This window comes from Arachis ipaensis, chromosome B1 (assembly GCF_059453495.1).
Source record: "Arachis ipaensis isolate K30076 ecotype BB chromosome B1, ASM5945349v1, whole genome shotgun sequence".
In the NCBI taxonomy this organism is placed as follows: domain Eukaryota; kingdom Viridiplantae; phylum Streptophyta; class Magnoliopsida; order Fabales; family Fabaceae; genus Arachis; species Arachis ipaensis.
The window spans coordinates 42,312,818-42,338,934 of record NC_142436.1 but is presented as its reverse complement, the minus strand read 5'-3'; the positions used below and the strand labels follow the sequence as shown (position 1 = coordinate 42,338,934).

The 26,117-nt window shown below is 38.2% G+C and overlaps 1 non-coding gene across 1 annotated transcript; it reads right to left on the bottom strand.

Moving 5' to 3' along the window:
- Nucleotides 1-20,292: 20,292 nt before the first annotated feature.
- LOC148576346 (small nucleolar RNA R71) lies at nt 20,293-20,400 on the bottom strand. The gene has a single exon (XR_015902819.1). It is a non-coding gene; the product is annotated as a small nucleolar RNA R71 (small nucleolar RNA).
- Between the last annotated feature and the right edge of the window lie 5,717 nt (nt 20,401-26,117).

Below are 26,117 nucleotides of genomic sequence, written 5' to 3'. Positions count from 1 at the left end.
AGAAGAAGAGTTGGTTGAAGACTTAGGAGACGCTGAACCTCCATGGGAACCCAGAGTTATGGAGAATTCTGTCAAGGATGTTACAGCTGATGCTGAGGAGGACAGTGCCCAACCCCTAAGTAATGAACTTGCATCCGTGAGTGAATTCTCTGAGATCGAAGAATCTTCCCCAAGCGAGTACGAAGATGATACGGAGGTAGATTTCTCTCAACCTCCAGTCTATGACTTAAGTGATAAGGAAGACATAGATGGCTTTGATCAGGACATGGATACATTTGAAGAATCTTGCAAAGAAGTGGAGAATTTCACAGAAGAGCACAAGGGAGTAGAACTCACAGAACCATTGGAACCACCTATCCCAAGGCCATTACCACCCAATACAAGTTTCAAGTGGGTACAATCCTTAACCTTTAACTGTATTTTTTCACTTGAATATGGTTTGCTTGAAATAGATGGCCAGCTTAGAGCTCTCTGCGGCTTTAAGAGTAAGCGGGAAATGGCTCGTACTCAGAGTTGGTGCACAAGGTTTAATAAGGTTCCACGCTTCAACTCGAAGTGCACGGATTGGCATCATGATCAACCGAATGGATCTCGGAAAACATTTGGTTATCCTGGTGAGAATCTAATTTCTAAACTGCCCAGATGGAAAAGTATAGATCAAGACGAAGGCGGATTTAAAAGCAAAGTTTGGGATCCTGGAATCTATGCTGACATTCGTCACCCAGGGAGCCTGACAATTTGTTTGAAGCTACTCAGAAGCTTCACATGCCTAGTTTGGGACCCCGGAGGCCATTGGCATTCCAAGCATTGGTGGAGATTTCTGGATGAATTTAAACATAAGCCGCCATAACAGGAAGCTCATCCAATGTCCAACTTAAGGACTTTAACTAAAAGTGCTAGGTGGGAGACAACCCACCATGGTATGATCGTTCCTTTTTCAATTTTTTATTCAGTTTTATTTGTTTTCAAGTTTTATTTTATTTTATTATATTGAACCTGGAGTTTTGCATCGCATTCATGTTAATCATTGCATTCTGCATACTGCATAAAAAAAGGGTGTGCGACGTGACCGCATCACTCATGCGATCGCGTCAAGTTGCGAAAAACACTTCCCATGCGACCACGTCATTCACGCGGCCGCGTGATCTAGAAATCAGCGTAAACATCCAACGACCAGAAAGTTAGGTTGGAATCGTGCGGCCATTGTGCATTTTGCACAAAACGCCCACGCGATCGCGTCCCTGACGCGATCGCGTCACTTGCACAACATCAATCCCAGCATCAAGGATAGAGATACTTATGCAATTCATTGGTGAGAATTTTAGATAAGCGTATGGAGATGCTTTTGTTCCTTCTGAACCTCTGCTTTCCTACTGTCTTCATTCAATGATTCATACTCCTTTCCATGGCAAGCTGTATGCTGGGCATCACCGTTGTCAATGGCTACTTCCCGTCTTCTCAGTGAAAATGGTCTAAATACGCTTTCACCGCATGGCTAATCATCTGTCGGTTCTCGATCATGTTGGAATAGGATCCATTGATCCTTTTGCGTCTGTCACACGCCCAACACTCACGAGTTTGAAGCTCGTCACAGTCATCCCATCCCAGATCCTACTCGGAATACCACAGACAAGGTTTAGACTTTCCGGATCTCAAGAATGACCGCCAATAATTCTAGCTTATACCACAAAGACTCCGATCTTTCAGAATGGAGGCTAAGAGATAAACACTCAATCCAAGGTAGAACAGAAGTGGTTGTCAGGCACGCGTTCATAGGTTGAGAATGGTGATGAGTGTCACGGATCATCACATTCATCATGTTGAAGTACAAGCGAATATCTTAGAATAGGAATAAGCTTGAATTGAATAAGAAAACAATGGTACTTTGCATTAATACTCGAGGAGCAGCAGAGCTCCACACCTTAATCTATGGTGTGTAGAAACTCCACCGTTGAAAATACATAAGTAATGAAGGTCCAGGCATGGCCAAATGGCCAGCCCCCTAAACGTGATCTCTAAACATCAAATTATTCAAAAGATGTGAAATAAATCACTAAATGTAGTTTTTATACTAAACTAGTAGCTAGGGTTACATAAGATAAGTAAATGATGCAGAAATCCACTTCCGGGCCCACTTGGTGTGTGCTTGGGCTGAGCATTGAGCTTCCATGTGTAGAGACTCTTTTTGGAGTTAAACGCCAGGTTGTAACCTGTTTCTGGCGTTTAACTCCAGAATAGGGCAGGGAACTGGCGTTTGAACGCCAGTTTGCGTCATCAAAACTCGTGCAAAGTATGAACTATTATACATTGCTGGAAAGCCCTGGATGTCTACTTTCCAACGCAATTGAGAGCGCACCAATTGGGTTTCTATAGCTCTAGAAAATCCACTTCGAGTGTAGGGAGGTCAGAATCCAACAGCATCTGCAGTCCTTCTTCAGTGTCTGAATCAGATTTTTGCTCAAGTCCCTCAATTTCAGCCAGAAAATACCTGAAATCACAGAAAAACACACAAACTCATAGTAAAGTCCAGAAATGCATTTTTTATTTAAAAACTAATAAAAATATACTAAAAACTAACTAAATCATACTAAAAACAATGTCAAAAAGCGTATAAATTATCCGCCCATTAGTTTCTGTCTTTATTTTCATTTCTTCTGCAACTCTTGCTATCTCTTCTTGGAATTTGAATTGAGATTGAAGAGCTTCACTGATTCAAAGTTTGAGAATCATCTTTTACCTCTCTTCTCAATTGTTCTAAGAATTGGATCTAAGTTTTATTTGCTATTTCATCTTCTTTTCTTCTACAAATTGTTCTCTATTGGATTAAGGAAGGAATTGAGATCTAGACCTATTTTCTAGTCTCATTGAGCCCCTGAGATCTTAAATTTTTTTCCTAGCTTTTACAATTGAGTTGAATTTACTTTCTGTTTTGTTCTTCAAGCAATTTTCCATTTCTGTTTAGATCTACTGCACTTACTTCATCTTATTTACTTTCTATTGTTAAATTCTGCATCCCAGCATCCCACATCCCTTTACTATTCAAGCAATTTAGATTTAGCTCTTTTACTTTCTTGCACTTTAAGTTTCATGCAATTTACTCTTCTGCACTTTACTTTTCTGTCAATTTCCCCTCTCCCTTTTAGTTTCATGCAATTTAACTTCTGTTGGTTATAATTCACTCAAGTCATCAACTGTTTGCTTAACTAAACTAACCACCTAACTAAAATTGCTCAATCCTTCAATCATGCGGGATCGACCTCACTCATGTGAGTAATTACTACTTGATGCGACCTGGTACACTTGCCGGTGAGTTTAAGTGTTAGAATCTGATTTCCACCCATCAAGTTTTTGGTGCCGTTGCCGGGGATTGATTAGATTGACAATGATTAAGTAAGTTGGTAGTCTAGATTAAGCACTTTTTTCTTTATTTTTGTTTATTTCCTTTATTTTTAACTAGCACACTAACTATTTGAGACTTTGTCGCTACTAACTCTCACTGCACTCAAGCTACAGAGTGCTCTTGTGTTTCTTGTTGTTGTGGTTTTATGATAGAAGCAAGGAGAGAGATCCCTACCTTTTGTGAAACTGACGAAAGAACTCTTCGAAGGTTAAGAAGAGAAGCAAGAGGGAAAGGCATTGTTGGAGAAGAGGATTCAGAAGAAGAATTTTAAGAAATGGAGGAACATTCAACAAATCCAACAAATCCAACAGTGGGAGTGGCCAACAACAATGGTCAACCCTAGAGGAGAGTTTTGGCTTCATATACATTTGCTAATCCAAGGCATTGTAGGAGTAGCATCCTTACCCCAAATATCAATGCAAATAACTTCGAATTGAAGCCCTAGCTCATCACATTGGTACAAAACAACTGCTCATATAGAGGAAGTCTAATAGAAGATCCAAATCAGCATTTATCTACCTTCCTAAAGATCTGTGATACAGTGAAGTCTAATGGTGTGCATCCAGAAACATATAAATTGCTGCTGTTCCCATTCTTATTGAGGGACAAGGCTGCTCAATGGCTTGAAACCTTTCCACAAGGAAGCATCACTAGCTGGGAGGATCTAGTGAATAAATTCTTGGCCAAGTTTTACCCCCCTCAAAGGATCATCAGGCTCAAAACTGAGGTGCAAACCTTTACACAAATGGATGCAGAATCTCTCTATAAGGCATGGGAAGGCCCTGATTAGAAAATGTCCCCCTGAAATATTCAATGAATGGGGCATCCTTCAAAACTTCTATGAAGGATTAACATTGAAGGCTCAGGAAGCACTAGATCACTTAGCAGGAGGCTCATTGCAATTAATGAAGACAGCAGAGGAAGCCCAAAACCTCATTGATATGGTGGCAAACAATCAATACTTCTTTGCTCATCAAAGGCAACGCCAATAGCCCAAAGGAAAGGAGTCATGGAGTTGGAAGCAGTAGACACCATCCTAGCTCAAAATAAGATAATACAGCAGCAAATCCAACAATAATTTGAGCAGATGGCTAAGAGGATTGATAGCTTGCAAGTTGCAGTAGTGAATACAAGCCAACCATCACCCACATAGGGGCAAAGTGAAGAAAACTAAGAAGATCAGCAGCAGGAACAAATTCAATATGTGCACAACCAAGGCTCAGGCCAAAATGAAGTTTATGGTGACACCTACAATCCATCCTGGAAGGACCATCCAAATCTCAGATGGGGAGATAACCACACTCAAAACCAGCAACCATGGCAAAGGAATTCAAACCAAAACAACTCAAGAAACAACCAGAACCACAACCAGCAAAACACTAACCCCAATCCATATAGAAAACCCCAAAATAACTACCCAAATTCCAGCTACTATCCACTTAATAACCCAACTACTAACCAAAACGCCTATCATCCACCTTCAACATCTCACAACCAGCCACAAGCATCACAAAACACTCAAAGGATCTTCAACTTGGAGATATTGATAGAAAAGATGCTGAAGAACCAAGAGATAACAAGCAAGAATCAGGAAGCTTCAATAAGAAACTTAGAGAGACAGATTGGACAACTATCCAAGCAAGCTGTGATTGAAAGGCCAACAAGCTCACTCCCAAGTGACACCATTCCAAATCCTAAAGAGGAGTACAAAGCCATCCAACTGAGGAGTGGAAGGACTTTGGGTGATGACAAAGAAGCCAACAAGAAGCCCATGGAGAGTGACAAGATCATTAACAAGAAGGATGAAGCTAACAGCAAGGAAGAGATGACAGCAAGCAAGCAAGCTCAAGAGAAGCTTAAAGAGAAGGATGACCAACCACAAGATCCAAGGAAAAGGAAGCAAGTAATGGAGGAATCATCTCAAGGGTAGAAGCAGGCAGTGAAGGCTTTCACACCCCCTTGCCATACCCTCAAAGGTTCAACAAGGAGATCAAGGATCAATACTTCCCCAAATTCCTTGAAGTCTTCAAGAAGTTGGAGATCAATATCCCCCTGGCTGAAGCATTAGAGCAGATGCCTCTATATGCAAAATTCTTGAAAGAGCTCATTAACAAAAAGAGAAGCTGGCATGAGAAGGAAACTATTATGCTCACACAAGAGTGCAGTGCTGTGATTCAAAGAGGTCTCCCACCAAAACTCAAGGATCCAGGAAGCTTCTTCTTGCCTTGCACCATTGGCAATATAACCATAAAAAGGGCACTGTGTGACTTAGGGGCCAGCATTAATCTAATACCGTATTCTATAATGAGAAAGCTGTGCATAGAAGAGGTAAAGCCCACACAGATGTCACTAGAGCTCGTGGACAAATCATTGGTGTTTCCTAAAGGAGTAATTGAAAACCTTTTGGTCAAGGTGGACAAGTTCATATTTCCTACAGACTTTGTGATCCTGGATCTAGGAGAAGAAGGGAATGACTCTATTATCTTGGGAAAACCCTTCTTGGCCACAGCAAGAGCCATCATAGATGTTGAACAAGGAGAGCTGACTCTAAGGGTACATGATGAAAGCATTACTTTGAATGTCTTTCCAGAAGCATAGCATAATGATGAAAAGGAAAAATGCTTGGAGGTTGACAAAGAAGACTTGTAGTGGAAGGAAGAAACCAACAAGACACTCATTAATTTCCTTCCAAAGCAACAGACAAGCAACAAGGCAGGCCAAAAGGAGAATGAGACTGCACCGAATGATGAGAAGAAGCAAGAAGGAAGTGAGGTGTTAGCCACTGAGAAGACAGATTCCAAAATACAGCCCACTGTCAAAAGAGAAAAATCATCAAGAAAAGGGAAGACAAGCAAGAAAAAGGGTCCAAAAGGGTGGAAAAATAAAAAGATCCTAACTGAAGGATTCTTAAAGGGAGATAAAGTGCAACTAATCTACCAATAGTTGGGGACAAATTAACAAGCTAATGACTACTACATTATCAACAGAGTACTCTCACTGGAGCATGCAGAGATTGAACATCAGGGCACTGGAAGGAAGCTCACAGTAAGGGGAGACAAGCTGAGACACTACAGTCATCAACCACCCTAATGAGGGTCCAACGTCAAGCTAGTGACAATAAAAGAAGCGCTTGTTGGGAGGCAACCCAACCTGAGGTAGTTTTCTTTTCATAGCTAATTCAATAAAAAAGGTTAAGTGGTTTTATCTGTATTGCAAGGAGCTAAGTTTGGTGTTTCACACCAAAACAATTTAAGGGAGAGTGAAGGATGCTAAGTTTGGTGTTCCACCAAAATCTCATTTAAAAACACATTCTCACCTTCTACATAAAGGGTTGCTAGCTCCAAGAAATTAGATAAACCATTGAATCATTGTCTATCTTCTAGTTTTTAGTTTTACAACCTTCAGCAAAAACAAAGGGGTTCATATATATGGTTGACTTAATGCATAAGAAACTTTGGCAAGGGACTAAGTTTGGTGTTCACACACCAAAGTAAGTTCAAAAGCCCATAAATAAATCATGTTGGCTAACCATTTGCTTAAGGGCTTGAGAGACAAGCAACTTTTAAGGATTATGCAGGAAAACATTCAACCTGTGGAGGGAGTCTGTATCATTGTCCAAAGGAAGTGCAACAAGGAGAAATAATGATGACAGAAGGAAAAGCTGCGAAGACATTCCCAATAGGTTGTATTGACACTTACTCCTTGGTGCTTTGAAGTACTTTAATTTGGAAATCCCTATATGTCTTGCTGAAGTGTTCAATTAAGTGCAAGTGGAGATTTTTTTTTTGCTAAGAATGCTAGCCTGCATATTGTGATTGTCATACATCAGTAACTTGAAATTTTGTTTTATTTCCCTTCTGTAAAAATAAAAGAGAAATGTTTGAAACAAGAAAGTGATTGTCCAATGTTGTAGAAATTAGAATGACATTCAGTGGAGGTATTTGTTTGATTTAATGGTTAGCTCAAATAACAAAAGCTGCATAATAACATGTTCTTTGAAGTGTGAATTAGTTTACTGCAATAAAGTCTGTTAATTAATGAAATTCCCTTGAGAATGAAGCAAAACAAAAAGAAAAAGAAAAAGAAAAGCCAAGAATTGGCAAAGAAACAAACAATAAGGCTAGACACCAATAGCTTGGACCTTAGGACATATGCCTGTGGTATTTTTGTACTGGGATATGCTTGGACAAGTAGGTTTTGAGGAGTATTCTGAAACTTGGCCACTTAGATCAACTGATCTGGGATTGCCAACTGAAAGTCCACCATCAAGAGCAATCTAGTTACAAAGCATTTAGTAATCCAAAGAGATGCTGGGCATCAATGCTCCTAGGAAGAAATTGTGAGCCACGTGTCTGTGGTGAAAGAATGTTGAGCAAAATTGAGCCAAACGGCTGCTGCAACATTTGCCACCAAGCTTTCATTAATAAATAAGCTATCTGAAGCAAAAGAAAGAAAGAAAAAGCTAGCAAGGGATCAAGCAAAAGTAAGGCATTATAGCAGCAACTCTAGTGAACCTTTAAGGAAACATTTCTTATCTGTCAGCAAGTAATAAATTAGCTACCATTGTCTGCATAAAACCTCATTGTTGTGATAACAAGTCATCTTGTGCTAGCTTTTCAAGCATTTTTCACTTGTTTCATTAGGTTTTATGCACTTTCTTGCATTAGAAGTAAGTAATTTGGAGTGGTTTTGTATGGTTTTGTTAAATTAATCAACCATCCTTTATTTGACACTAAATCATGAGGTTTAAGCTAAAATTAGTTGGTTTTTGAATGATTTGTAGACCTTGTGAATTATTAAAACTTTGATTGGTTGTTTTGATTACTTGTAGGTGAAGAAATGGTGGAAAAAGGATTTTTTGGCACGCTTTTGAAGTTAAAACACGCTTTGGACCTTAGGCCACGCTTTGGAAAGCGTGACCCAAGGCACAAAAGCGTTACGCACAAAGAAGGCAAGGGCGCTCAGTTCACTTACCTAACTGAGCGCTAGTGGAGCATCAACAGCAAAGGCCAAGGGAGCAAAGGCATATGGTGCTCAGTGAACTCTCTTAACTGAGCGCCCAAGGAACCAAAATTCACAAGGGAAAATCAATAGCGCTCAGTTAACTTTGTTAACTTTATCGGGCTCCTCATGAAAGAAAATCAAGGCGCCACACCAAGAAAGGGGGCAGCCAGGTTTCGAACCCATGCTAGCAAGGGGAAGCACGCTACAAAGCCTTGCAAGAAAATAAGCCAAAATGACTTCACCAAGTTTCGAACCTTGCACCCAGGGAGCCAAAACAAGCGCTACACCAAGCAAGGAAGCAAGGGCATTGGGCCAAGTAAATTAGCACCAAATTGCATCGTCCAGGGTTTGATGGCTTCCCAAGGGATGCTCAGTAAAGATTTTTGTCAATAAAGTCACGTTGCAAGTATAGCTCTACCAACAACAATCCTTGGGGATCAAATTTAGAGAGGGATTTGGTTGTCACAAGTTCAACCCCAATAGAAATAACCGAAGTATTCAAACCTCAAGTCGTCTCACAAGGAATGGGCAAACATGTGCTTCAACATTGGTTAGAAATCCGAGGTTGTGAGTTACGAGTAAGAAAGTAAAATGGGAATCTTAACAAGCAAGCAATCTTAAAATGCAAGAAATTAATTCAAATAACTAAGCAAGACATGAGTGATTCCAAACTAACAAAGTAATTCTATTCTAACTAAACAAGTAACTATAACTAAAGCAAGTAAGCAAGAATTCTGGGTTTCCAAATATGAATGATAAAAGCAACTCTTGGCTAGGTATGGAAATTGGGGTCACCATCCTTGTCTAATAACCATATCTTGACAGTTATGAGGAACCAAACTCATTAAGTCTACTTCTATACTTGAAGTACGTCAAATGGTTTGGTCAACATCAACCCATAAGTTCTAACCTCCCTATTAATTAACTTAATAGAAGGTTAGCATCAATAGTTATCAAATTGACCACTAAGGGCTCCCAAATCATCAAATCCATTAGACCCAATGACTCAAGTTTACCCAATTCCCTTAGCCTAGGCCAAGAGCAAAAAGAACTACTCCATAATCAAGGTAAACAATTCATCAAACACTTAGTAAGCATTAATAAAAGACATGTTCAATTTGCAATTAAATTGAAATTAACAAGTACCTACTAACAATTATCAACATACAATCATCCAAACAACACAATTAATCATAGAAATCAATAATGTAACATCAACAAAGCAAAATTCACAACATTCATGAAATGGGTATAAGATGACAATTGATGAGAATTCATAAAGCTAACACAAGATCTAAGCAAAATTATACTAAGGAATTCAAATTAAACTACTAAAATGAGTAATTAACAAGATCCAATTCAGAATTTAACAAGGGAAGATCAAATTAAAATTAGATCTAGAGGAGAATAAAGGTTTCTCTCTCTAGAAGAATAAAGAACCCAAAAACTAGCTAAAATTGTGTCTTAGTGTAAAATGAATGATCCCCCCTTTTTCCCCTAGCATCCTTGGGTCTTTTCTATGCAGAAACAGCTTGAAATTGGGCCTCATGAGCCTCAAAAATTGCCAGGCATGATTTCCCTTAATGAGGTCACGTGCAGCTTCCCGTGCGTGCGCGCCATGCGTGCGTGCGCGCCGATTGCCTTTGCGATCCACGCGTGTGCGCCAAGGAGGCTTGGTTCGAAAGCCTGGGACCAAGAATTTGAGCGCTGCGTTGCCATAAGTAACTGAACGCTTCCCTGGAGCCATGCACTAGACAAACCTGGGCCAAGACTTTGAGCGCTCCGTTGGTTCAATTAACCGAGCAGTTCCCTGGAAGTGCACCATGGTTCAATTTCAATTAAAAGCCAAATTGGATCCAACTCTTCACCAAATGAAAAGCCCACTCCAAGTTCTGAAGATCAAAAATAGAAAGTGTATAAATAGGACTTAGTTTGATTTAGAGAGGAACCCTTTACTTTCACTTTGAACTTTCTTTTATTTTGAGTTTTATTTTTAGCTCACTTTTACATTTTAGCTTGAATTGGGGAATTGGGATTGAGAGATGAGTTCTCTTCATCCTTTTTCTTACTTTTGCATTTCTTACTTTCTATTTTTGAATTGTAGATTGAGATTGAAGGAATTCTGTTTCAATCTTGATCTGCAACTTATCTTTGTTTTCTTCTGCATAATTCTAAGGATTGGGAATTAGATTTAGCTTTCTATCTTCATTTTCATTTCTTCTACAACTCTTGCTATCTGCTCTTGGAATTTGAATTGAGATTGAAGAGCTTCACTGATTCTAAGTTTGAGAATCATCTTTTACCTCTCTTCTCAATTGTTCTAAGAATTGGATCTAAGTTTTATTTGCTGTTTCATCTTCTTTTCTTCTACAAATTGTTCTCTGTTGGATCAAGGAAGGAATTGAGATCTAGACCTGTTTTCTAGTCTCATTGAGCCCTTGAGATCTTGAATTTCTTTCCTAGCTTTTACAATTTTGTTGAATTTACTTTCTGTTTTGTTCTTCAAGCAATTTTCCATTTCTGTTTAGATCTACTGCACTTACTTCATCTTCTTTACTTTCTATTGTTAAATTCTGCATCCCAGCATCCCACATCCCTTTACTATTCAAGCAATTTATATTTCTTGCATTCTAAGCTTCAGCTATTTACATTTCTTGCAATCTAAGCTTCAGTCATTTACATTACTTGCACTTTAAGATTCAGCTCTTTTACTTTCTTGCACTTTAAGTTTCATGCAATTTACTCTTCTGCACTTTACTTTTCTGTCAATTTTCCCTCTCCCTTTTAGTTTCATGCAATTTAACTTCTGTTGGTTACAATTTACTCAAGTCATCAACTGTTTGCTTAACTAAACTAACCACCTAACTAAAATTGCTCAATCCTTCAATCCCTGTGGGATCGACCTCACTCATGTGAGTAATTACTACTTGATGCGACCCGGTACACCTGCCGGTGAGTTTAGGTGTTGGAATCTGATTTCCACCCATCACTAGGTACTAGTAATTTAAACCAAAGTATAAGTGCATTGATGAGATTCAATCTTAAATAGCATCAATGATCATCTAAGGTGCAAAATTCATGATTAAGTTGCCAAACAAGGATATAGTTTAACGCATATGGTACCTACAACATATGAATCAAACTCAAAATTTATTTAGGCAATTAAAGAAAGACTTAATACTTAGTGCAGATATTCATCAAATTGAAGCCACATTTCAAGCAAGAAGCACTCCAATCAACATCAAGCAAACACTTGCAACTTATTTAATTGACAAATACTAAACCAAACCAAATATAATTACTAAAATGAAAATAAAATGCAAATAAAACTAACTAGGACAAGTAGAAAATAGGGAAAAAGTAAGAGAAGAGAAGGATGGAGGGGGACGGAAGTGCGTTAGGGCTTAATTCAAAGCGTAATCGAAATTATGCCCAAAACAGCACTTGTGCGTACGCACATCTAGGTGTGTGTATGTACACAAGGTGGAAAGTGTAAGGCGTGAGCCCACACACACATGTGCGAGCGCACTGAGCAGAGAGGCAATTAAGAAGTGTGTGTATGCATAGGCATGTGCATACGCACAAAAGGCAATTTTTTTAAGAAGAAAAGGATCAAGTGTGCATGTGCACATGGGCGTGTATATGCACAAAGAGAAAAAAGGCTGGGATATGCACGCACAGAGAGGTGCGAGCGCTCCTGACAGAAGGGTTGTCAATGAGTTGGTGTATGCACTTATGGATGCGTACGCACAAGATGCTGAATTTAGTCTTTGTGTACGTACGCATAACGGTGTGCGTACGCATACTCCCCTATTTCTCAAAAAAATTTGCTTCAACCACTAAGGAATTAAACTTGAGCTCAACAAAAATTTCAACCCTAAAACATCTAGAAATTCACAAACTCATGATCCATATGAAAATCAACCTATCGAAGTTCAAAATTAAACTAATTCTAAGCTGGCTAAGACAAGTAAAAATGTAATGAATTTAAACTATAAACAAGGAAAGGGTTAGAAAGATGTTACCATGGTGGGGTGTCTTCCACCTAGCACTTTTATTTAAAGTCCTTAAGTTGGACTTATTGAAGAGACTCTTGTTAAGGCAGCCTTTGCTTCCATTCCTCCTTGAATCTCCATCCGCGCTTGGTCTTTAAAGCTCCTCCGGGATCCCATATTCTAGTTTCCTATTCCCCGTCTTGTTGATCTCTATGCTTCAAGTCGGGTGGACAAACTCTCAAAGTACCCTCAAAGCACCCCCAACACTTTCTGGAATCCACTAAATTGTGCTTTATACCACGCTTGAATCCCAAAGCTTGAATTAGCACTTTTGATAGGTCTTGAACTCTTTTGGCAACCAACCTCCAATTCTTCATCATATAACACTCCAAGTAGGACCTTAAGTTGGTGATCCGTCTCCAAAATAGCGTATTGATGTGGGACGATAAATTTCATGGGTGATATGGTTACCCACTCAAATTGCCCATGAAGTAGTGTCACCCTCTTGGATTATTGCATAAAGACCTTCACCTCTTGATTATCAACTCCTTCCTCACCAACTTCATCCAACTCTTCCCCATCACTTAAGTCACACTTTGGAGGTTGTGTGAGTCTACATCAACATCCTCTCCATATCCTAGGTTGTCTTCCCTAGGAACTAGTAACCACAAGTGCATAATTTTGATTGTGAAATTGGGTGTTTCAATAATGAATCAAACAATGAAAGGAATTAAAGAACATTCAAAATTGCAATTAATGAACTAATAAACGAATTAAAGAGCTATCTATGTAGTATGAACAAGTAAAGCTTAAAATGATTGAATTGTGGTTCAAAACATAAATGGTTGCCTTAGGTTGGGTTGAGTTAGGGAATCCCTTTCTTTTCATAACCACAACTATGATAATTAGAATGGATTAATCTCACCTAGTCAACCCTTAACATCGAAGAGTAAGTCAAGTGAGTATAGTTGTTCTTAATCCACAAATCCTAGCTAACTTACTAATTACCTTATTGAAAAGCTAGCGTTAGTGGAAACAAGAACAACTATCAATCCAAGAATTATCACTAAATATTGGACATTATGACTATAGTGACCCATATACTCATTTTCCCAAGTCAAGGAGTGGAAATCTACCCCATAATAAAAATTGGCATTTCAACAAACACATGGTAGGCATTGATGCACCACTATTTCGTGGTACATCTTGTGCTTAATTGAGTGGATTTTATCCACTATTCTCACATTTATTCATAGAATTTGCATGTTTTACACTTTCCTTCCTAATTTTATGCTATGATTGAAAATTTGTTTCTTTGGCCTTAAAATTACTAATTATTAATCCTCTCTTATTACCATTCGATGCTGTGATATGTGTGTTAAATGATTTCAGAGTTTATAGGGCAGGAATGGCTTAGAGGATGGAAAGGAAGCATGCAAAAGTGGAAGAAATACAAGAAATTGAAGGAATTGCTAAAGCTGTCAAGCCTGACCTCCTCGTACTAAATCGATCATAACATGAGCTACAGAGGTCCAAATGAGACGGTTCTAGTTGCGTTGGAAAGCTAATATCCGGGGCTTCGAAATGATATATAATTTTCCATCGTTGCCATGCAGTTAGTTGACGCACACGTGTACGCCTGACATTGCGAAAGCTCAGCGACGCGTACGCGTAGATGACGCGTATGCGTGACAGAGCCACGTGCTAGACGTATTAGAAATCGCTGGAGGCAATTTTTGGGCTATTTTTGGCCCAGTTTCAAGCCTGAAAAACACAGATTAGAGGCTGCAGAGTAGGGGAATCAGATTCATTCATTCAGACAACATTCATTCACATAATTTTAGGTTTGAGATGTAGTTTTCTAGAGAGAGGCTCTCTCCTCTCTCTAGGTTTTAGAATTTTAGATTTAGCTATTTTCAATTAGAGATTTCTACTTTACTTTAATTTAGTTTCTCTTCTACTCTTATTTGTTCTAGTCCTTTAGTTTATTTGTCTTCTCTTGTTGCTTTATTTATTCTCCAATTTGGTTTATGAACTCCATGTTAGATTCAATTTCTTATTAATGCAATTTGAGGTATTTCGTATTTATGATTGCTTTCTTCTATTTATGTTATTGATGCTTGCAATTGGTTGTTTGGATTTTATTATCTCTTATTGCTTTTCTATGCTTTTATGTTGTGCCTTCCAAGTGTTTGATAAAATGCTTGGTTAGATTTTAGTGTAGATTTCTCTCCTTTTGGCTTTGGTTGAGTAATTAGAGACTCTTGAGTTACCAAACTCCTTTGTTGATTGATAATTGAAATTTGCTAGTTGATTTGGATCCCTCTAAAGCTAGTCTTTCCTTAGGAGTTGACTAGGACTTGAGGAATCAAATTGATTTATCCACTTGACTTTCCTTCATAGTTAGAGGTTAACTAAGTGGGAGCGATGGACAATTCTCATCACAATTGATAAGGATAACTAGGATAGGAATTCTAGTTCTCATACCTTGCCAAGAGTTTTCTTAGTTATTAATTTAATTTCTTGCCATTTAATTTCCTTGTTCCTTATTTAAAAAACCCCAAAAAGATACTTTCCCGTAACTAATAATAACTACACTTCCCTGCAATTCCTTTGAGAGACGACCCGAGATTTGAATACTTCGGTTATTATTTTTAGGGGTTTGTTACTTATGACAACCAAATTTTTGTATGAAAGGATTCTTTGTTAGTTTAGACTCTATACTAGCAACGAAAATTTATTTAGAATTTTTTACTAGCAAAAATCCGTTCATCAAAATGGCGCCATTGCCGAGGAATTGCAAATGTGTGCCTTATTATTAGTTATTGTGAAAATTGTGAATAATTTTGCTTTTTCGTTTCTTTGTTAGTGTTTCTAGTTTTAGGAGTTTATTTTCATTAATTCTTATTAGTTTTTGTTTTTACTTTCTTCTGTTACTATGAATTCTCACCCCTTTGGCTATGAGTTTGGTCTAAATTATGTTGTAGGGAATAGAAGCTACAATGAGAACACGCATCAAGGTTGGGACAGTCAAAAATGGGAGGAGCCATAAGGATTTGATCAACCCTCTCCAATGCACTATGACCAACAACCATTCTATGATGCATACCAGGACAATAGCTATGGTGGACCTTTTTGTGAAAACCAAATTTTTGTATTAAAGGATTCTTTGTTGGCTTAGAAACTATACTAGCAACGAGAATTTATTGTGAATTCTAAACCGTCAAAAATCCGTTCATCAGGCATATTCATAAAACATGAAAAAATTGTAAAAATATTCAAAACTATGAACAACAATGAACAAAGTCAACAATGGCAACTCAAACAAACATATAATAACCACTAAACATCAAAATCATCAACTAAAAATCAAAATTGCAAAAGTATATATGTATTGATAAAGTGAATTAAATTATATAAAAGTGTAGAACAAGTAGTGCAATTAAAGAGAAAATTAAGAAATATTTACAATGAAAGCAAGCTAGAATCTAAGATCAAAATTGGAAAATGTGAAATTGTAATCTAAACCCTAATTAAACCCTATGAAAGTTGAGAGAAAACCTAAAGAAAAACTAAACTAAAACTACCTAAAACTATCTAAGAATATGCCGAAGTGTTGTATGGTATTCTATGGTCTCTTCTCCACTTGCTAGACCTTCTATATATGCTTCAAACCAATCAGAAATGGGCCAGAAAAGCCTTCAAAATAGTGAGCCATGTGACTTTTTAATGAAGTCACGTACTGGTATTTGTGCATATGCATAGGTGTGTGCGTACGTGATGAGCGGATAATTTATACGCTTTTTGGCATTGTTTTTAGTATGTTTTTAGTAGAATCTAGTTACTTTTAGGGATGTTTTCATTAGTTTTTATGTTAAATTCATATTTCTGGACTTTACTATGAGTTTGTGTGTTTTTCTGTGATTTCAGGTATTTTCTGGCTGAAATTGAGGGACTTGAGCAAAAATCAGATTCAGAGGTTGAAGAAGGACTGCTGATGCTGTTGGATTCTGACCTCCCTGCACTCAAAGTGGATTTTCTGGAGCTACAGAACTTCAAATGGTGCGCTTTCAATTGCGTTGGAAAGTAGACATCCAGGGATTTCCAGCAATGTATAATAGCCCATACTTTGGCCTTGTTTAGACGACGTAAAAGGGCGTTGAATGCCAGTTCTACGCTGCTGTTTGGAGTTAAACGCCAGAAACAAGTCACAAACCAGAGTTGAACGCCAGAAATACATTACAACCTGGCGTTCAAATCCAGAAAGAGCCTCTGCACGTGTAACATTCAAGCTCAGCCCAAGCACACACCAAGGGGCCCCGGAAGTGGATTTATGCATCAATTACTTACTTCTGTAAACCCTAGTAGCTAGTTTATTATAAATAGGACTTTTTACTATTGTATTAGACATCTTTGAACATCTTTGGATTATATTTTGATCTATTGATCACGTTTGGGGGCTGGCCACTCGGCCATTCCTACCCTCTATTCACTTATGTATTTTCATACGGTAGAGTTTCTGCACTCCATAGATTAAGGTGTGGAGCTCTGCTGTTCCTCAAAGATTAATGCAAAGTACTACTGTTTTTCTATTCAATTCAACTTATTCCTCTTCTAAGATATTCATTCGCACTTCAACCTGAATGTGATGAACGTGACAATCATCATCATTCCTTATGAACGCGTGCCTGACAACCACTTCCGTTCTACCTTAGATTGAATGAGTATCTCTTGGATCTCTTAATCAGAATCTTCGTGGTATAAGCTAGATTGATGGCGGCATTCATGAGAGTCCGGAAAGTCTAAACCTTGTCTGTGGTATTCCGAGTAGGACTCTGGGATTGAATGACTGTGACGAACTTCAAACTCGCGAGTGCTGGGCGTAATGACAGACGCAAAAGGAGGGTGAATCCTATTCCAGTATGATCGAGAACCTCAGATGATTAGCCGTGCTGTGACAAAGCATTTGGACCATTTTCACAAGAGGATGGGATGCAGCCATTGACAAGGGTGATGCCTCCAGACGATTAGCCATGCAGTGACAGCGCATCGGACCATTTTCCAGAGAGGATCAAAAGTAGCCATTGCCAATTGTGATGTCCTTACATAAAGCCAGCCATGGAAAGGAGTAAGACTGATTGGATGAAGACAGCGGGAAAGCAGAGATTCAGAGGAACGAAAGCATCTCTATACGCTTATCTAAAATTCTCACCAAGGATTTACATAAGTATCTCTATCCCTATTTTATGTTTACTTATTATTTAATTTCAAAAACTCCATAACCTTTTGATATTCGCCTGACTGAGATTTACAAGATGACCATAGCTTGCTTCATACTAACAATCTCCGTGGGATCGACCCTTACTCGCGTAAGGTTTATTACTTGGACGACCCAGTGCACTTGCTGTTTAGTTGTGCGAAATTGTGATAAAAAGTTGAGATTACAATTGAGCGTACCATATTGATGGCGCCATTGATGATCACAATCTCGTGCACCAAGTTTTTGGCGCCGTTGCCGGGGATTGTTCGAGTTTGGACAACTGACGGTTCATCTTGTTGCTCAGATTGGGTAACTTTCTTTTCGTTTTCTTTTCAAAAATTTTTCAAAAATCTTTCAAAAATTTCTCCTTTGTTTTCGAAAAATTTTTAAAATAAAAATATTTTTAAAAATATATTTTTCTTCAGAATTTTTAAGAATGAATTCTAGTGTTTCATGAAGCATGTTGAAGCCTGGCTGGCTGTAAAGCCATGTCTAATCCTTCTGGGTAGGGAATGTCAGGCGTGTCATGTTTGAGTTACATACTAAAGCTTAGCTGGCTATTAAGCCATGCCTGACCCTTTGATTGGAGCTTTAGACTAAAGAGCATAAGATTCCTGGAATTCATATAAAAAATTGTTTGGAATCCTTATTTTCCTTTTCAAAATGATTTTCAAAAAAAAAAAAATTAAAAGAAAATACAAAAAAAAAATTTCATAAAATCATAAAAATCAAAAAATTATTTTATGTTTCTTGTTTGAGTCTTGAGTCAAGTTGAAAGTTTGGTGTCAATTGCATGTTCATCTTGCATTTTTCGAAAAATTCATGCATTCATGGTGTTCTTCATGATCTTCAAGTTGTTCTTGGTAAGTTTTCTTGTTTGATCTTGATGTTTTCTTGTTTTGCATCTTTTCTTGTTTTTCATGTGCATTTTTGCATTCATAGTGTCTAAACATGAAAGATTTCTAAGTTTGGTGTCTTGCATGTTTCCTTTGCATATAAAAATTTTCAAAAATAAGTCTTGATGTTCATCATGACAATCAAAGTGTTCTTGGTGTTCATCTTGACATTCATAGCATTCTTGCATGCATTCATTGTTTTGATCTAAAATTTTCATGCATTGAGTCTTTTTCATGGTTTTCCCTCTCATCATTAAAAATTCAAAAATCAAAAAAATAAAAAAAATATCTTTCCTTTTTCTCTCTCTTAAAATTTCGAAAATTAGATTTGACTTTTTCAAAAATTTTTAAAATCTAGTTGTTTTTATGAGTCAAATCAAATTTTCAATTTTAAAAATCTTATCTTTTTCAAAAATCAAGTCTTTTTCATTTTTCTTAGTTATTTTTGAAAATTATAAAAATATTTTTCAAAAATCTTTTTCTTATCTTTGTCTCCTAATTTTCGAAAATAACATCATCAATTAATGTTTTGATTCAAAAATTTCAAGTTTGTTACTTGCTTATTAAGAAAGATTCAAACTTTAAGTTCTAGAATCATATCTCATGATTTCTTGTGAATCAAGTCATTAATTGTGATTTTAAAAATCAAACCTTTTTCAAAACTAATTTCAATCATATCTTTTCAAAAATATCTTCTTATCATATCTTTTTCAAAAACTTGATTTCAAAATATCTTTTCTAACTTTCTAACTCCTTATCTTTTCAAAATTTGTTTCAACTAACTAACTAACTTTTTGTTTGTTTCTTATCTTTTTCAAAACTACCTAACTAACTCTCTCTATCTAATTTTCGAAAATATCTTCCCTCTTTTTCAAAATTTCTTTTTTATTGACTAATTATTTTAATTTTTGATTTTAATTTTCAAAAAATTACTAACCTTTTTCAAAAACTATTTTCGAAAATCACTAACTCTTTTTCAAAAATAATTTTCGAAAATCCTTCTCCCTCATCTCCTTCTAATTATTTATTCATCTACTAACACTTCTCTTCATCTCACATCACTGATCCTATCCTTACCCTTGTGTTTGGATTCTTCATTCTTCTTCACCCCTATTCCTTTTCTTCTTCTACTAACAATAAGGAACCTCTTTACTGTGACATAGAGGATTCCTCTTATTTTCTTGTTCTCTTCTCTTTCTTATGAGCAGGAACAAGGAAAAAGGCATTCTTGTTGAAGCTGATCCAGAACTTGAAAGGACTCTGAAGAGAAAACTAAGAGAAGCTAAATTACAACAATCCAGAGACAACCTTATTGAAAATTTCGAACAGGAAGAGGAGATGGCAGCCGAACCCAACAACAATAATGCACGGAGAATGCTTGGTGACTTTACTGCACCTAATTCCAATTTACATGGAAGAAGCATCTCCATTCCTGCCATTGGAGCAAACAACTTTGAGCTGAAACCTCAATTAGTTTCTCTGATGCAGTAGAACTGCAAGTTTCATGGACTTCCATCTGAAGATCCTTTTCAGTTCTTAACTGAATTTTTGCAGATATGTGATACTGTTAAGACTAATGGAGTAGATCCTGAAGTCTACAGGCTCATGCTTTTCCCTTTTGCTGTAAGAGACATAGCTAGAGTGTGGTTGGACTCTCAACCCAGAGATAGCCTGAACTCTTGGGACAAGCTGGTCACAGCTTTCTTAGCCAAGTTCTTTCCTCCTCAAAAGCTGAGCAAGCTTAGAGTGGATGTTCAAACCTTCAGACAGAAAGAAGGTGAATCCCTCTATGAAGCTTGGGAAAGATACAAAGGACTGACCAAAAAGTGTCCTTCTGACATGCTTTCAGAATGGACCATCCTGGATATATTCTATGATGGTCTGTCTGAATTAGCTAAGATGTCATTGGATACTTCTACAGGTGGATCTATTCACCTAAAGAAAACGCCTGCAGAAGCTCAAGAACTCATGGACATGGTTGCTAATAACCAGTTCATGTACACTTCTGAGAGGAATCCTGTGAGTAATGGGACGCCTATGAAGAAGGGAGTTCTTGAAATTGATACTCTGAATGCTATATTGGCTCAGAATAAAATATTGACTCAGCAAGTCAATATGATTTCTCAGAGTCTGAATGGAATGCAAGCTGCATCCAACAGTACTCAAGAGGCATCTTCTGAAGAAGAAGCTTATGATCCTGAAAACCCTGCAATAGCAGAAGTGAATTACATGGGTGAACCATATGGAAACACCTATAATCCCTCATGGAGAAATCACCCAAATCTCTCATGGAAGGATCAACAAAAGCCTCAACAAGGCTTTAATAATGGTGGAAGAAACAGGTTTAACAATAGTAAACCTTTTCCATCATCTTCTCAGCAACAGACAGAGAACTCTGAACAAAATACCTCTAATTTAGCAAACTTAGTCTCTGATCTGTCCAAGGCCACTGTAAGTTTCATGAATGAAACAAGGTCTTCCATTAGAAATTTGGAAGCACAAGTGGGCCAGCTGAGTAAAAGGATCACTGAAATCCCTCCCTGTACTCTCCCAAGCAATACAGAAGAAAATCCAAAGAGAGAGTGCAAGGCCATTGACATAACCAAAATGGCCGAACCCAAAGAGGGAGAGGAGGACGTGAATCCCAAGGGAGAAGACCTCCTGGGACGTCCAGTGATCAACAAGGAGTTTCCCTTTGAGGAACCAAAGGAATCTGAGACTCATTTAGAGACCATAGAGATTCCATTAAACCTCCTTATGCCATTCATGAGCTCTGATGAGTATTCCTCTTCTGAAGAGAATGAGGATGTTACTGAAGAGCAAGCTGCCAAGTTTCTTGGTGCAATCATGAAGTTGAATGCCAAATTATTTGGTATTGAGACTTGGGAAGATGAACTCCCTTGTTCACCAATGAACTAAGTGATCTGGATCAACTGAGATTGCCTCAGAAGAAACAGGATCCTGGAAAGTTCTTAATACCTTGTACCATAGGCATCATGACCTTTGAAAAGGCTCTGTGTGACCTTGGTTCAGGGATAAACCTCATGCCCCTCTCTGTAATAGAGAAACTGGGAATCTATGGGGTGCAAGCCACTAAAATCTCATTAGAGATGGCAGACAATTCAAGAAAACAGGCTTATGGACAAGTAGAGGCTGTGTTAGTAAAGGTTGAAGGCCTTTACATCCTGCTAATTTCATAGTCCTAGATACTGGGAAGGATGAGGATGAATTCATCATCCTTGGAAGACCCTTCCTAGCCACAGCAAGAGCTGTGATTAATGTGGACAGAGGAGAATTGATCCATCAATTAAATGAGGACAACCTTGTGTTTAAAACTCAAGGATCTCTCTCTGTACCCATGGAGAGGAAGCATAGTAAGCTTCTCTCATTGCAGAGTCAACCAGAGCCCCCACAGTCAAACTCTAAGTTTGGTGTTGGGAAGCCACAACCAAACTCTAAGTTTGGTGTTGAACTCCCATATCCAAACTCTAAGTTTGGTGTTGGAGAGTCTCAACAATGCTCTGAACATCTGTGAGGCTCCATGAGAGCCCACTGTCAAGATATTGACATTAAAGAAGTGCTTGTTGGGAGGCAACCCAATTTTTATCTAATTTCTATTTTTATTGTTTTTCATGTTTTATTAAGTTCATGATCATGTAGAGTCACAAAATAAATAAAAAAATTGAAAACGGAATCAAAAACAGCAGAAGAAAAATCACACCCTAGAGGAAGACCTTACTGGCGTTTAAACGCTAGTAAGATGCATCTGGCTGGCGTTCAACGCCAGAACAGAGCATGGTTCTGGCGCTGAATGCCCAAAATGGGCAGCATCTGGGCGTTTGAACGCCAGAATTGCACCCTAGAGAAGAGCTGGCGCTGAACGCCCAGAACAAGCATGGTTCTGGCGTTCAACGCCAGAAATGGGCAACAAATGGGCGTTCAACACCCAGAACAAGCACCAATCTGGCGCTGAATGCCCAGAGTTGTGTGCAAGGGCATTTTTTCATGCCTAATTGGGTGCAAGGTTGTAAATCCTTGAACACCTCAGGATCTGTTGACCCCATAGGATCACCTCAGGATCTGTGGACCCCACAGGATCCCCACCTACCTCCACTTCACCACTCACATCCATCCACTCTTCCCCAAAAACCTACCTCATGAACACCACCTACCTTCAAAATTCAAAATCAATTTCCCACCCAAACCCACCCTATATGGCCGAAACCTTACCCCCCTCCCTTCCCTATATATAGCCCTCCATTCCTCCTCATTTTCACACAACACAACCCTCTCTTCCCCTTCTTGGCCGAAACATATCTCTCTCTCTCCTCCATTTCTTCTTCTTCTTCATCTCTTATTTCTTCTCTTGCTCAAGGGCGAGCAAAATTCTAAGTTTGGTGTGGTAAAAGCATAAGCTTTTTGTTTTTCCATTACCATTGATGGCACCTAAGACCAGAGAATCCTCTAGAAAAGGGAAAGGGAAGACAAAAGCTTCCACCTCCGAGTCATGGGAGATGGAAAGATTCATCTCCAAAGCTCATCAAGACCACTTCTATGATGTTGTGGCCAAGAAGAAGGTGATCCCTGAGGTCCCTTTCAAGCTCAAGAAGAATGAGTATCTGGAGATCCGACATGAAATCCAAAGAAGAGGTTGGGAAGTTCTAACAAAACCCATCCAACAAGTCGGCATCCTAATGGTTCAAGAGTTCTATGCCAATGCATGGATCACTAGGAACCATGATCAAAGTAAGAACCCGGACCCAAAGAATTATCTCACCATGGTTCGGGGGAAATACTTAGATTTTAGCCCGGAAAATGTGAGGTTGGCGTTTAACTTGCCTATGATGCAAGGAAATGCACGCCCCTACACTAGAAGGGTCAACTTTAATCAAAGGTTGGACTAAGTCCTCATGGACATATGTGTGGAAGGAGCTCAATGGAATATTGACTCCAAAGGCAAGCTGGTTCAACTAAGAAGATTAGACCTCAAGCCTGTGGCTAGAGGATGGTTGGAGTTCATCCAACGCTCCATCATCCCCACTAGCAACCGATCTGAAGTTACTGTGGATCGGGCCATCATGATTCATAGCATCATGATTGGAGAGGAAGTAGAAGTTCATGAAGTCATCTCTCTTGAACTCTACAAAATGGTCGAAAAGTCCTCCCCCATGGCAAGGCTAGCTTTTCCTCATCTTATTTGCCATCTATGTTACTCAGCTGGAGCTTTCATAGAAGGAGACTTTCCCATTGAGGAAGAGAAGCCCATCACTAAGAAAAGGATGGAGCAAGCAAGAGAGCCCATTCATGGAGCTCAAGAGGCGCAGGAAGCTCATCACTATGAGATCCCGGAGATGCCTCAAATGCATTTTCCTCCACAAAACTATTGGGAGCAAATCAACACCTCCCTAGGAGAATTAAGTTCCAACATGGGACAACTAAGGGTGGAACATCAAGAGCACTCCATCATCTTTCATGAAATAAGAGAAGATCAAAAAGCAATGAGGGAAGAGCAACAAAGACAAGGAAGAGACATGGAAGAGCTCAAGGACATCATTGGTTCCTCAAGAAGGAAACGCCACCATCACTAAGGTGGACTCATTCCTTGTTCTTATATTCTCTGTTTTTCATTTTCTATGATAAGTGCTTATCTAAGTTTGTGTCTTATTACATGATCATTAGTATTTAGTAACTATGCCTTAAAGTAGTGAATATGAATCCAACACCTCTCTTAAATGAAAACTGTTTTAATTCAAAAGAACAAGAAGTACATGAGTTTCGAATTTATCCTTGAACTTAGTTTAATTATATTGATGTGGTGACAATGCTTCTTATTTTCTGAATGAATACTTGAACAGCGCATATGTCTTTTGAAGTTGTTGTTTAAGAATGTTAAATATGTTGGCTCTTGAAAGAATGATGATATGGAGACATGTTATTTGATAATCTGAAAAATCATGAAAATGATTCTTGAAGAAAGAAAAAACAGCAAAGAACAAAGCTTGCAGAAAAAGAAAAAAAAATAGGCGAAAAAAAATAGAAAGAAAAAGAAAAAGCAAGCAGAAAAAGCCAAAAGCTCTTAAAACCAAGAGGCAAGAGCAAAAAGCCAATAACCCTTAAAACCAAAAGGCAAGGGTAAATAAAAAGGATCCCAAGACTTTGAGCATCAGTGGATAGGAGGGCCTAAAGGAATAAAATCCTAGCCTAAGCGGCTAAACCAAGCTGTTCCTAACCATGTACTTGTGGCATGATGGTGTCAAGTGAAAACTTGAGACTGAGCGGTTAAAGTCAAGGTCCAAAGCAAAAGAAGAGTGTGCTTAAGAACCCTGGACACCTCTAATTGGGGACTTTAGCAAAGCTGAGTCACAATCTGAAAAGGTTCACCCAATTATGTGTCTATGGCATTTATGTATCTGGTGGTAATACTGGAAAACAAAGTGCTTAGGGCCACGGCCAAGACTCATAAAATAGCTGTATTCAAGAATCATCATACTGAACTAGGAGAATCAATAACACTATCTGAACTCTGAGTTCCTATAGATGCCAATCATTCTGAACTTCAATGGATAAAGTGAGATGCCAAAACTATTCAAGAGGCAAAAAAGCTACAAGTCCCGCTCATTTAATTGGAGCTATGTTTCATTGATAGTTTGGAATTTATAGTATATTCTCTTCTTTTTATCCTATTTGATTTTCAGTTGCTTGGGGACAAGCAACAATTTAATTTTGGTGTTGTGATGAGCGGATAATTTATACACTTTTTGGCATTGTTTTTAGTATGTTTTTAGTAGAATCTAGTTACTTTTAGGGATGTTTTCATTACTTCCTTATTATATGCCTCCTTGATGTTTTACTACCTCAATTTCTCTTTTTTATTTCTTGCAATGGCAATTTCAGGTCTTCTAACAAAAAAGTCCATTGGACCTCTCATACTACTCGCACCCCTTCTAGCACTACTGGCACCCCCTCTAGCTACTGCCATTGGAGTTCGATTATGAAGTTCATCAATCCCTTGAGCATCTTCCTCTAAAAATTTGAACCCCAAACTCTCTAAGTCAAGTTTCCTAGCATTGACATTCTGTTCTTCGGTGCTTCCTGGTGTGGCACTTTGTCTTCCTCGATTCTTTTTTTAATTGTAATACTCTCATAATTTAACAATAATATCCTTTGGGACCATTTTACATCCAGCAACATTTCCAAGCTTGATCATTAAGTGCTCTTTTTCCCGTGTAATGCCTCTTTTCATAATTTTCCCACAAAATTTACATACAGTTTCATTGGTATTTTCTTCTTCTATAGTAATAATATATTTCCAGCTTGGGTCAATTCTATTAGAATGGATAGGAGTTGCGGGACCAACAGGGGCAGTGCCAGCAGCAGGACTAGCAGAGGCAGGGGTAGGAACTTTAGAATCAAGGGCTTGTCTAGAAATGGACATAGTAAACTAAATGAAAAAAAATTGGAAGAAGAGAGTTTTGACACTGATTATTGATAATGGCTATAAAGAACAGGTAGTAGAGAAGAGAGAAAAGAAAAAAATACGACCAGAGAAGTTGAAATAAGAT